The sequence below is a fragment of the Hemiscyllium ocellatum genome, chromosome 47 (assembly GCF_020745735.1).
Source record: "Hemiscyllium ocellatum isolate sHemOce1 chromosome 47, sHemOce1.pat.X.cur, whole genome shotgun sequence".
In the NCBI taxonomy this organism is placed as follows: domain Eukaryota; kingdom Metazoa; phylum Chordata; class Chondrichthyes; order Orectolobiformes; family Hemiscylliidae; genus Hemiscyllium; species Hemiscyllium ocellatum.
The window spans coordinates 16,161,051-16,175,059 of NC_083447.1; the positions used below are offsets into that span (position 1 = coordinate 16,161,051).

The window sequence follows — 14,009 nt, forward strand, 5'->3', positions numbered from 1 at the left end:
GAAACCAGAGCACTCAGCAGAAATCCACACAGACACGGGGAGAATGTACAAACTCCTCACAGACAGTCGCCCGAAGCTGGAATTGAGCCCCGGGTCCCGAGCGCTGTGAGGAAGCAGTGCTAACCACCGAGCCACTGTGCCTTGTATTAGTTAGCCAGCTCACTAACCATCCCTATACACTAGCCCCGACAACAGCATTCCTTCTAATTTTCCTACTAGTCACACGGGCCTTCAACGCCTGTACACGGCAGCAAGATCTGAAATTGTAAATCAATATTCCGCGATGGGTATGCACAGAACATCGGAGCTTCTGTGTGTGTGCAGCCACACATCTTAGAGAGAGTGTTACCCAACATCAGGCCTCTTATCTTATTAAGTAGCCTTATGTTTGGTAAAGCATTGAATACCTTTTGAAAGTCCAAATATATTACATCTACTGGTTCCCCATTATCCATCCTGCTGGCTATGTCCTCAAAGGACTCGAATACATTTGCCAGGCATGATTTCTCCTTCATGAATCATACTGAACTGTCTGATCATTTATCTATTTCCAAATGCTCTGCTGTTGCATCCTATATGATAGATTTTAAGTAATGACAGGTGTTAAGGCAAATGGCCTATTGGAGGTGTTTCATTAGTTATGAAGTTTTTCACAGTATTCGGAGGTTGCGAAAGGTGTCAGCCCTTTTTTTTTTAAGCTGCCTCTTCACATTCTTGCGAGCCCCACACTTAGGTTCTGAATATTGTTACATCGTTGTTTCTGCCTCTTGTCAGTTTTCCTGTTTAATTATTCTGAGGATGTGGGCGCTGCTGCCCATCTCTAAATGCCATTGAACTGAATGACTTGCCCAGACATTCCAGAGGGCAGTTTCCATCAAATAAGTGGAGCTGCGGGCCAGAACTCTTAAAATTCAGCACGGTAATCATGACAAAAGGATGACTGATTACTTTTTGTAAAAGAAAATTCTTTATACCCAGGATGAGGGTGTCACTGGCTGGGCTGGCATTTATTGTCTACCCCTAAATGCCCAGAGTCAACGTATTGCTGTGGAGTCTGGAGTCACATATAGGCCAGATCAGGTAAGGAAGGCAGTTTCCTTCCCTAAAGGACATTAAGTGAACCAGATGAGCTTTCCCCCCCAACAATTGGCAACAGTCACAATTAGATGTTTAAATCCAGATTTTATTTTTAGAAACTGGATTCAAATCCCGTAGCAGGATTTGAACCCTGGTCTCTGGGTTCACAGCCTAGTTATAATACCAGAAGCCCACCACCTCCTTCCTGCAGTAGTTGTCCAACTTGGCAAGTTAACCCATTCAGTTGGGTCAAACTGGACTGGGCGGGAATAAGCAGCTCAGTTGTCCTCAGCTTCAAGGCTAATGTTGTTTGCGAATTTTGCATAAAGCTGCTTCGTGTAGGCCAGACTGGATAAAGAGGGCAGAATTCCCTCCCTAGTGGGTCATTAGTGAGCCAGATGAATTTTTATAACAGTTGCACAATTGCCAAGAGTAGTTTTCAATTGCAGTTCTCTGTGAATCAAAATGAGACACCAGTCCCTGCCAAGGTGTGTTTTGAACACATTTCTTCAAAGCATCCTGAAGTACTACCACTATGATAGTTAGCAGGGACTAGTCGGAGCGACTGGCCCATGTCCATGCTGCGTGACTCTGTGTGCCGTTTGGTTTAGAAAATCATGAGGGGCATGGATAGGATAAATAGACAAAGTCTTTTCCCTGGGGGTGGTGGAGTCCAGAACTAGAGGGCATAGGTTTAGGGTGAGAGGGGAAAGAGACCTAAGGGGCAACTTCCTCATGCAGAGGGTGGTGCATGTACAGAATGAGCTGCCAGAGGAAGTGGTGGAGGCTGCAACATTTGAAAGGCATCTGGATGGGTATATGAACAGGAAGGGTTTGGAGGGATATGGGCCGGGCGCTAGCAGGTGGGACTAGATTGGGTTGGGATAGGGTCTGTTTTCATGCTGTACATCTCTATGACTCTACTTCGTCAGGATTCCTCCCTTTTTTTTTTGCTATGTTTTGAACGAGGATGCTTTTTATTTAAAGAAAAGCAAGTTCAGTGAGCAAGTTGAAGGCCATGTGAGAAGGAGTGGGTAAGGGGCAAGCAGAGATTTACCTCACCCTGACGTCAGGAACCTGGAATCCAGTGCAATCTCTGACCCAGGTGCCAGCGCATACCGTCAAAAATTCTCAATACTCAAACTCAAAAACAAAAATAAAATGCAGGAAATATAAGCCTGTGACAGCTTTAATCGTTTTCTCTGAGGCGGAGTCACCAAACTGCAGGGTAATTGGGTTTGTTCTGCTCTAGTTGCCATCCAATTCAGTCTGGAATTTCCAGCATTTTACAGTCTTTCCCATTTGAGGTTTACGACTTGCTCAGGTTTCTGTTTGGCTCTGTGATCCTGGCCAATATTTCATAGAGTCACAGAACCATACTGCATGGAAACAGACCCTTTGGTCCAACCAATCCACGCCAACCATGTTCCCAAGCTAAACTAGTCCCACCTGCCTGCTCCTGGCCCATATCTTAGATTAGATTAGATTCCCTGCAGTGTGGAAACAGGCCCTTTGGCCCAACAAGTCCACACTGACCCATTCTCCTCTGACTAATGCACCTATTTAGCATGGCCAATTCACCCTGACCTGCATATTTTTGGACTGTGGGAGGAAACACCCCCAAATATTTTTTATTCATGTATTTGTCCAAATGTCTTTTAAATGTTGTAACTGTCCCCGCATCCAGCACTTCCTCGGGAAGTTCATTCTGTACGCAAACCATTCTGTGTGTTAAAAAGTTGCCCCTCATGTCCTTTTAAAATATTTAAACCACATAAAAGCAAAGATCTATGCTCATTGATATTTTAATCAGTACATTTTAATACAGTTATCCATACATTTCAATATAACTATCCGCATTGATAATCAGAACTCATAGCTAGAGAATTCCTATAGGGAAGAAAATCTCATCTCTTTCTGAAGCGGCCCCCAACCCCTATTACTAAAATTTAGCCCATGTTCTAGACTCCTCAATCAGGGCAGAAGTAAGCAGATTATTCTGACAGGGTTAGATGGCTGGTGTGGATCATACACGCTAGCACAGACAAGAGGGGCCGAATGGTCCTTTTGTGTGTGTGAGTGTGTGTGTGAGAGAGAAACCTGTACATATTTGCCGGGTAATGTCGTGTAAAATCTCCACCGAATGAGACGGTCACGTTGCAATCTTTAGATTTCACTGGGAAACTCTGTTCCAACGTGAGTCGAGACGAGCGTGGGCTGTGGGGGGTGGGAGGTACGGCAGACGGATCTGAACAGTGTCCTGGCGTTTGCCTTGAGTTAATTTTGGTTTTGGGGAGGGTGGTGTGGGGGGTGTTATAGTGGGAATGGGTGAGCCCTGAGGGCTGGTGAGGGACAGAGAGCCACAGGTGAAAGTAACAGCAGGAACCCAGTACTGTCTAGGAAGTGGGAGGTGAAATCGGACACTAAGAAGGGGAGGGAGAAGGGTTGCTGCCTTTAAGGATTGTTGATCCACACTCAAGACACTGTCTCTCTCTCTCTCAGTGCGGGATACATACAATTCAGGCAGTCCCACCTTGAATTACAGGCACACATCTGTGGGGCTGTGTCCCAGTCAAATAACAGGTGAGCTCTGAAAATAATTGTCTTATTCTAACTGGAAAAGTAAACATTCATCCTCTCCTAGAATTAACACTCCTTTTAGTTTTCAGGAACGTAGCAAATGCTGCAGGACAGCTTAAAATAGCAACGTGTGTTTATCAAAACATTGACTTTGCTAATCATAACTTCACTGTTTACCACAAATATCTTATAAAAACAAAACATCTTGCTTTTTGTGAGCAGATGCCAAATTTGTTATCATTGTCACACTTGGATTTGTTTTTCCATTGTAGCAGTATATTTTCCAAATGAGCCGCGTTTAAAGTTGGCATTGTCAAAGAGGTGACTTTCTGTGTTGTGTATGTCCCCCCACCCCACTCTCCGCAGCGATACTGAGCAGGATCTGTTGGATCCGTGACCGTTCCTGCTAATGTTTTTTCTCTCTCTAGCCGAAGTTCTGTCTCAGCTCCTGTCTTAAGGATGATCAAGTGTACAGCCGCGCCGCCCCCCCTCCATAGATATCGGTCGTTGCTCTGCACCTCCTTACAGCGTTGGACACGGAGAGCTTATAATAGTTTGTACTGTTCCCCCTCCAGCCGAATACGTTCCCAGGTAGAGCTAGGAAGAGATTTACAGTTTTTTGCTCAGAACTCCTTGTACCTGGATTGTTCAATCAGTTCTTTTCTATTTCTCTCTCTCTCTCTCAACTTCCATCTGAATTTCTCACTTCTATCTCTCTCTCTCACTCTTCTACTGCTTACTTGTCCCTCTGACTGACCGTCCCTCCCCATTCTCTCTCTTCCCCTGCTCTCTCCATTTGGTATTTCTGTGAAACAGCCCCATGGGATCCAGGTGACCAGGTTGTGAAAGGATGGGTTTTCCAGGTACAGGTTCATAGTCCCTTGAGGGTGCAGTCACAGGGAGATATGGTCTATATGGACTTCAGTAAGGCGTTCGACAGGGAATGGTTAGCAAGGTTAGAGCACGGTGGCACAGTGGTTAGCACTGCTGCCTCACAGCGCCAGAGACCCGGGTTCAATTCCCAACTCAGGTGACTGACTGTGTGGGGTTTGCACATTCTCCCCGTGTCTGTGTGGGTTTCCTCCGGGTGCTCCGGTTTCCTCCCACAGTCCAAAGATGTGCAGGTCAGGTGAATTGGCCACGCTAAATTGTCCGTAGTGGTTGGTAAGTAGGGGAATGGGTGGGTTGTGCTTCGGCGGGTCGGTGTGGACTTGTTGGGCCGAAGGGCCAGTTTCCACACTGTAAGTAATCTAAAGCATGTGGAACACAGGGAGAACCTTGTAGGATAAAAGGTTGGCATACCATGAAGGGCCTGTGCTGTGCTGTACTGTTCTATGTTCTAAACTTGGCTTGAAATTAGTCATGCTGGGGGATCATGTTGATTTTCATTCTGTGACTAGCAGTGTGCTGCAAGGTTCGGTGCTGGGTCCACAGCTTTTTGTTATTTCCATGAACGATTTGGATGTGAATACAGAAGGTATGTTTAGTACGTTTGCAGCTGACACCAAAATTGGAGGTGTAGTGGACAGCAAAGGAGGTTAGCTCAGAGTACAACGAAACCTTGATCAGATGGGCCAATGGGCTGAGGAGTGGGCAGATGGAGGTTGATTTAGATAAATGTGAAGTGCTGCATTTTGGAAAGGCAAATCAGGGCAGGACGTATACGTTTAATGGGTAAGACCCTGGGGAGTGTTACCGAACAAAGAGACCTTGGGGTGCAGGTGCAGCTAGACAGGGGGAGTGAAGGAGGTGTTTGGTATGCTAGCCTTCATTCATCATTGCATTGAGTACAGGAGTTGGGAGGTCATGTTGCACTGGACCTTGGCTGGGCTACTTTTGGAATATTGTGTGCAATTCAGGTCTCCCGCTATAGGAAGGATGTTATGAAACTTGAAAGGGTTCAGAAAAGATCTACAAGGATGTTGCCTGGGTTGGAGGGTTTGAGCTATAAGGAGCGGCTGAAAAAGCTGGGGCTGTTTTCCCTGGAGCGTCGGAGGCTGAGGGGTGACCTTATAGAGCTTTATAAAATCATGAGGTGCATGGATAGGATAAAGAGACAAAATCTTTTTCCTGGGGTGGGGGAGTCCAGAACTAGAGGGCAAAGGTTTAAGGTGAGAGGGAAAAGATTTAAAGGGGCAATTTTTTTTCACACAGAGGGTAGCACGTGTATGGAATGAGAAAGTGGTGGAGGCTGGTACAATTGCAACATTTAAAAGGCATCTAGATGGGTATATGAATAAGCGGGGTTTAGAGGGAATGCTGGCAAATGTGACTGGATTAGGTTGGGCTATCAGGTCGGCATGGACGAGTTGGACTAAAGGGTCTGTTTCTGTGCTGTACATCTCTATGGCTCTATGATCCTATGACGAGAGAAGAACAATGAATGGTGACCCGGCTAGTGATACCTACGTTCAACGAGTGAATAAAAAGTGATCAGTTTGCCCCCACCCACATCCCATTCCAGCACTGACCCATCTGGATCAGGGGTCATTTGAAGGGTTGGGTGGCTGGGTGACATAGGAGAGGGTGTTATGCTCTCCCTCCCACTGCCTCGAGTCTCTCCATGTGTTCCGTGCCCTTTCTGAGGGACATAGACAAGGTAAATGGGAAGAAACATTTCCCCTTGATGGAGGAATCAGTGACCAATGGGGCAAAGACGCAGAAGGTTTCAAGGAGATGTGAGGAGAGTATTTTTCACCCAGAGGGTGGTGGGAATCTACCAGCAGCGGTGAGAGAGGCATCACATTTAACAAGTATTAAGACGGGTGCACTTGTGATGCCAAAGCTATAGAGCAAGTGCTGGAAAATGGGATTAGAATGGTCAGATACCCCCACTGAATGTCAGGGGGTGGGGGTTAGCATACTGCAGATGGGCATTGCCTGGCACTTGCTAATCGTCAAGAGTGTGGCGCTGGAAAAGCACAGCCGGTCAGGCAGCATCCGAGGAGCAGGAGAATCGACGTTTTGGGCATGAGCCCTTCTTCAGGAATGAGGTAAATGTCTTTCCTCATTCCTGAAGAAGGGCTCATGCTTGAAGCGTCGATTCTCCTGCTCCTTGGATGCTGCCTGACCTGCTGCGCTTTTCCAGCAACACATTTTCAGCTCTGATCTCCAGCATCTGCAGACCTCACTTTCTCCTTGCCAGGGTCCCAGGTTCGATTCCAGCCTCAGGCAATTGCCTGTGTGGAGTTTGCACTTTCTCCCTGTGTCTGCGTGGGTTTCCTCCGGGTGTTCCGGTTTCCTCAGGCAGCATCACACTCTCGCCTCTGATCTCCAGTATCTGCAGTTCCTCACTTTCACCTAGTTGCTAACTGTCAGCCATTTGTTTTTAACTGGCATAGACCGGATGGGCCAAAGAGTCTTTTTCTGTTCTATGACTTCATTGCCTACTCCATTTACATAAGCCAGGGTCTCCCATGAGAGGTCTGGGATGGGATGGGAGGTTTGGGGTTGGTGTGGGAGTGGGGTGTGGGGAGGGGGGATGTGTGAGGAGCAGGGTTGAGAGTCTCCTGCTACCCTAACCGAAATCCTCATGGTATTTGTTGCTGAGATCGAGATCTGAGTGGAGCAGTGGAGGTCAGAATGGAAAGGGGCAGGCTATGCACAACGAGTGCCCTGATCCTGGGTGTTTCGACTCGGGTGAGAATACTCCAGCTGGATCATCTTTCCAGCTCCCAGATTTGGAGGATCTAGTGATCGCTAATTGTCGGTGCTTCTCCAGTGCCTGAAGGTTCATGTTATCCACACCATGGGACAGCACGGTGGCTCAGTGGTTAGCACTGCTGCCTCACAGCGCCAGGGACCTGGGTTCGCTTCCAGCCTTGGGCGACTGACTGTGTGGAGTCCCCACATTCTCCCCGTGTCTGTGCGGATTTCCTCCGGGTGCTCCGGTTTCCTTCCACAATCCAAAGATGTGCAGGTTAGGGTGAATTGGCCATGCTAAATAGCCCATAGTGTTAGGTGCATTAGTCAGAGGGAAATGGGTCTGGGTGGGTTGCTCTTCGGAGGGTCAGTGTTGGGCCGAAGGGTCTGTTTCCACACTTTAGGGATTTTAACCATTCCAAACAAATCTAACCTAATCACGTGCAGGTTCGGGTGAACTGGCCATGCTGCATTGCCCATAGTGTCCAGGGATGTTTAGGCTAGGTGCATTAGTCAGAGGTTAATATAGGGTAGGGAAATGGGTCTGGGTGGGTGACTCATCGGAGAGTCGGTGTGGACTTGTTGGGCTGAAGGGCCTGTTTCCACACTGGAGGGATGCTTATCCTAATTCTAATTCAGCTCTGATGCCACAGACACATGGAGATCACTGCTAGCGCCCCCCGCCTCCCCCCCCCCCCCCCCCAAAACACACAGCGTTCATCTCAGGTTTGGTTCCCAAATCCAATTCTCCTCGTGTTTGGAGGGGTAGATTCTCAAATCTGAGAGTAAGGTCTCGTACACCATAAATGAGGGTGGGACTCTCACAGGAACCTATAAAATTCTAACAGGACGAGACCTGGTAAGCACAGGATGGATATTCCCAATGACCAGGGAGTCCAGAACTTGGGGGGGGGGGGGTCACAGTGTAAGGATACGGGGGGAGGACTGAGATGGGGAGAAATGTCTTCACTCAGAGAGTGAGGAGCCTGTGGAATGCTATGTCACAGAAAGTGGTTGAGGCCAAAGCATTAAATGTTTTCAAGAAGGAGTTAGATTGAGGTCTAAAGGTTAAAGGGTATATGGGGAGAAATTGGGAACTGGGACTGAGTTGGATGATCAACCGTGTGATCTGGTACTACAGGCTTGAAGGGCAGAATGGTCTACTCCTGCTCCGATTTTCTGTATTTCTATGAATGTATGATAGAGAGCACCTCACAAACCAGAGTGTTCCGCAAACCATTGTTTCTAATTCCTCCCCACCAACACTTCAGTGATCCAAAGACTAACCAATTCTCATTGGTACCTTTTTACAAATTCACCCATGGGATGTAGGCATCGCTGGTTGGCAAACCTTTGACTGCCTGTCCCTAATTGCCCCTTGAGAAGGTGGTGAGTTGCCTTCTTGAACCGCTGCAGTCCACCTTTTGTTGTTTGACTCAAAATGCCACTGGGGAGGGAATTCCAGGATTTTGACTCAGGGATAGTAAAAGAACAGTGATATATCTCTAACACAGGATGGAGAGTGGTTTGGAGGGGAACTTGCAGGTGGTTGTGTTCCCATGCTCTTATACTTCTAAATGGAAGTGGTCATGGGTTTGGAAGGTGCTACCTGAAGATCTTTGGTGAATTTCTGCAGTGTATCCTGTAGATGGTACACACTGCTGCTCCTGAGCATCGTGCTGGAGGGAGTGGCTGCTTGTGGATGTTGTGCCAATTAGGTGGGGGCTGCTTTGTCCTGGATGGTATCGAGCTTCATGAGTGTTGTTGGAGCTGCCCCCATCCAGGGGCAAGTGGGGAGTATTCCCTAACACTCCTGACTCATGCCTTGCAGATGGTGGACAGGCTTTGGGGAGTCAGGGGGTGAGTTACTTGCTGCAATATTCCTAGCCTCTGACCTGCTCTTGTAGTCATTCTGTTTATAATGGTAGCCCCAAGGATGTTGATAGTGGGATGTTCAATGATGGTAACCATGAGCATTGAGTGTCAAGGGATGGGTCTTAGCTTGTTTTTAATTCATTCCCAGGATAAGGACATTGTTGGATAGGTGATATTTATTGCCCATCCCTAATTGCCCAGAGGGCAGTTTGAGAGTTAACCACATTGCTGTGGGTCTGGAGTCACATGTAGGCCAGACTAGATAAAGATGGTTGTTTTCTTCCCTAAAGGATATTAGTGAACCAAATGGATTTTTGCAACAGGTCAACAATGGATTCAAGGTCATCATTAGACACTTAATTCCAAATTCCTTTTTATTGAGTGCAAATTCCACCATCTACTGGGGTGGGATTCGAACCCTAGCTTCCAGAACCTTCCACAGTCACTGGATTCACAGTCTTGCAATAGTACCAATAGGCCATCACCTCAAAAATGATCTGACTTGAAATTTGATGGTGTCTTATTGGTGATGTTGTTCGGATATTGTTCGGATCTTATAGTATTTGAACACAGGCTGCTGAACAGTCTAATGCCAGGAGTAACTTTGGTGGTGCCTTTGGGAGAGTTTTACCTCAAAGAGATGTTTGAGATGTCGGCTGAGATGCTGTTTTCCCACTTTACCGTGGAATCGAGCAGCTTAAGTAAAGAAAATGACTTGCTCATTCTGACCTACGTTCAAGAAACTGAACTCCGCACTTGTAAATACAGGAAGCAATTAATGATATTCAGCACATGAGTGGAGGTGAGGGGCAGGGAATTATGTAAAGCATATATTACATGGAAGAATATACCGTGATGTTTCAGGGTGATGTACCAGATGCTGAAGGGGAGAAGTGGGCAGCATGTTTGCTTTTCTGGGAGATGCACTAGGAGTCAGTCGCTGTTTAAGAATCAAGGGTTGTCCATTTAAACAGAGGCAAGGCTCGCAAAGTTCTTTCAGATGGTCATGAACTCTTAGAATCCATCTCCTGAAAAGGGGTGGGGGTGCAGTCTTTGAGTATTTTTAAGGCAGAAGTAGGTAGATTCTTGTTCAGCAAAAGGGGATATGAAAGGTTAATGGTGTGGGGTTGGGGGAAATGTGGATTTGAGGTTATGATCAGATCAATATGCTTGAGAAAAACAGGGTGCCATGGTGGCTCAGTGGTCAGCATTGCTACCTCACAGTGCAAGGGACCTAGGTTCAATTCCACCCTTGGGCGACTGTCTGTGTGGAGTTTGTACGTTCCCCTCATGTCTGCCTGGATTTCCTCCCACAGTCCAAGATGTGCATGCCAGGGTGCATCGGTCATGGGAAGATGTCCAGGGATGTGATGGCTAGGTGGTGTAGCCATTGGAATTACAGGGATAGGGCAGGCCTGGGTGGGATGTTCTTTGGCCAGGGTGGGGGGGGAGGTCAGTAGTAGGGGTTCTATGATCCGTTGTATTGAATGGCCAAGCAGATTGACCTACTCTCGCTCCTTGGTCATATATTCATAGCATTGCTACACTGACATTGTCTTAAAGTAGTTTCAGAGCAGAATTTTCACAACCAAAGATTGGAGAGATCACATGTAGACAATTCTTCGAAGTTTACATCACATGTAGACAGGGTGGTTAAGAAGGCATTCAATTGCCTTCATTGCTGAGACCTTTTGAATATAGGAGTTGGGACGTCATGTTGAGGTTGTACAGGATGTTGGTGAGGCCTCTTCGGGAGTACCGTGTACAGTTCTGGTTGCCCTGCTATAAGAAGGTGATTATTAAATTGGAGAGAGTTCAGAAATGATTTACCAGGATGTTGCCAGGTATGGAGGGTTTGCATTATAAAGTAAGGCTGGATAGGCTGGCACTTTTTCCAATGGAACATAGGAGGATGAGAGGTGACCTTGTAGAGGTTTATAAAATAATGAGGTATGGATAGAGTTAACAGTAGTTCTCTTTTCCCTAGGATGGGGGATTTCAAGACCACAGAGTCATTTGGGACATTTAAGCGCCTGCAATTTCTCCAGAGGGGAAATACAATGAACCAAGGACTAATTAAAAGAGGAATGGCCAATGCTGCCTTTCTAGGCGGGTAATTCTCCAGAACTCTGCTGGGGTCGGTCAATGGGAGATGTCTCTGGCAGAGAGGGCCAGGCTATTTCTTTATATTTTTAAAAATATACTTTATTCATTAAAAAAATCTTTATACGTACACAGTCAGTAGAGCAGTTCAGTTCTGTGCATTCCTTGCTTGCAGAATAATCAAAATCCCAAGACATTTCTTGCTTGTACCAGACCATATTTATATACAGCTGAGGCACCGGGAGGGTCCAATAACTGAATGGACCCCCATTGCACTTTGGTAGAAAGATCTCAGTCAGTCGTCTTTTCCCACTGCGCTTTGGCGGCAGCTGCCCCCACGTTTGAGTGCCTCTCTCAGCACCTTGGAGTGTGCCAGTCTGCAACACTGGGTTGAGGTCAACTCCGTGTTCTGGAAGACCAGCAAGTTTCGGGCAGAGCAAAGAGTGCCTTTCACCAAATTGATGATTGCCCAGGGGCAGTCAATGTTTGTCTCAGGGTGCATCTCATGCAACAGGGCGTAGAGCACAGAGTCACAGAGCTGTTCGAGATGAACATCACCAATAACCACTGCATCTCCCTCCAGACTTCCTCTGCAATGGCACATTCCAGACAGGACCAGGCTAATGCCCTGGGGATTAGATTAGACTTACAGTGTGGAAACAGGCCCTTCGGCCCAACAAGTCCACACCGACCCGCCGAAGCGCAACCCACCCATACCCCTACATTTACCCCTTACCTAACACTACGGGCAATTTAGCTTGGCCAATTCACCTGACCCGCACATCTTTGGTCTGTGGGAGGAAACCGGAGCACCCGGAGGAAACCCACGCAGACACGGGGAGAACATGCAAACTCCACACAGTCAGTCGCCTGAGGCGGGAATTGAACCCAGGTCCCTGGCGCTGTGAGGCAGCAGTGCTAACCACTGTGCCACCGTGCTGCCCACACTGTGCCACCCTTGTGTGGAAATAGGCCCTTCGATCCAACAAGTCCACACTGACCCTCTGAGGAGTACCCCAACCAAACCCATTTCCCATTACTCTACATTTACCCTGATTAATGCACCTAACCTACACATCCCTGAACACTATGGTAATTTAGTGCAGCTGCAAATGTGTTGCTGGTCAAAGCACAGCAGGTTAGGCAGCATCTCAGGAATAGAGAATTCGACGTTTCGAGCATAAGCCCTTCATCAGGACTTTCCTGATGAAGGGCTTATGCTCAAAACGTCGAATTCTCTATTCCTGAGATGCTGCCTAACCTGCTGTGCTTTGACCAGCAACACATTTGCAGCTGTGATCTCCAGCATCTGCAGACCTCATTTTTTACTCGGTAATTTAGTGCAGCCAATCAAGTGTATTGAGTATAGGAGCTGTGACGTCATGTTGCCGCTGTACTGGACATTGGTGAAGCTACTTTCAGAATACTGTGTTCAACTCTAGTCTCCCTGCTATAGGAAAGATGTTGAACAACTTGAAAGGATTCAGAAAAGATTTACAAGGAATTGGAGGGCTTGAGCTATAGGGAGGGGCTGAATAGGTTGGGACTCTTTTTCCTAATCTAATCAATCTACCCTAACCTACACATCCCTGGACTTTGGGAGGAAACTCACGCAGATACAAGGAGAATGTGCAAACTCCACACAGATGGTTACCTGAGGCTGCAATCGAACCCAGGTCCTTGGCGCTGGGAGGCATCTGTGCTAACCACTGAGCCACCGTGCCACCCCACATGGGTTCGAAACCCACCGGGGCAACCAGGATTTAAATTAAATTAATCAATAGAATCAGGAATTTGAAGCTAGTTTCAGTGACGGTCTCCTTTGAACTATCATTGAGTGTTGTAAAAACCCATCTGTGTCACTAATATCCTTCAGGGAGGGAAATCTGCTGTCCTTACCCTGGTCGGGCCTACACATAAATCCAGGCCCACAGTGATGTGGCGGACTCTTAACTGCCCTCTGAAGTGGTCTTGTCAGTCACTTAGTTTAAGGGCTATCGGGGATGGATCATGAGTGCTGGCTTTGCCAGTGAGACCCGCATCCCATGAAGGAACAAGTTGAAAGGAAAGGATTGCATTCTCGGAGTATTGTGGCCCAGATGTTAGACTGAGAGTTTATCTCACTGTCCTGGTGATCGTCTTCAGAAGGCGCTGGGAGGATTTTCTGAAAAGGCAAATCAAATTTGAAATTCGTATGTCACATTGAATCAGAACGCCTTAAATAGGTAACATCTCCTCGCTCACACTAATGTCCCCAAAAGGGGCTGTTCAAACCCATAACAATACAGAGAGTCAGAAGCAGTCTCCATTAAGGTGAATCATTCATTGTTTATATGCTAATCAGAGACCTAGAAGCATTCAATTGTAAAAATTCTGTTCTATATTTTCGATGAATTAGTGCAGCAGTAGGCCATTCAGCCCTTCAAAGTCAAAGAGTGTGGTGCTGGACAAGCACAGCCGGTCAGGCAGCATCCAGGGAGCAGGAGAATCGACATGCTCAAATCGTTGACTCTCCTCCTCCTCAAATGCTGCCTGACCTGCTGTGTTTTTCCATCACTGCACTCTCGACTCTGATCTCCAGCAACTGCAGTCCTCGCTTTCACCCATTCAGCTCCTCAAACCTGGTCTGCCATTCAAGAAGATTATGTGTTACTGTTCCAAATCCCACATTCTCAGCTACCCTTTCATTCCTAGTTAGTTGTTGTGTATCTGGAGTCACATGTTGGCCAGAT

The 14,009-nt window shown here is 47.1% G+C and overlaps 1 protein-coding gene across 1 annotated transcript in view; it reads left to right on the forward strand.

Annotated features, from left to right (window-relative positions):
* The first annotated feature begins 3,497 nt into the window (after positions 1-3,497).
* Positions 3,498-14,009, forward strand: part of LOC132836704 (gremlin-1-like) — a 109,067-nt gene continuing 98,555 nt past the window's right edge. The window contains exon 1 of the mRNA XM_060856108.1: positions 3,498-3,660. The gene's annotated coding sequence lies outside the window, so the exon portion shown is untranslated. The remainder of the gene's footprint in view (positions 3,661-14,009) is intronic.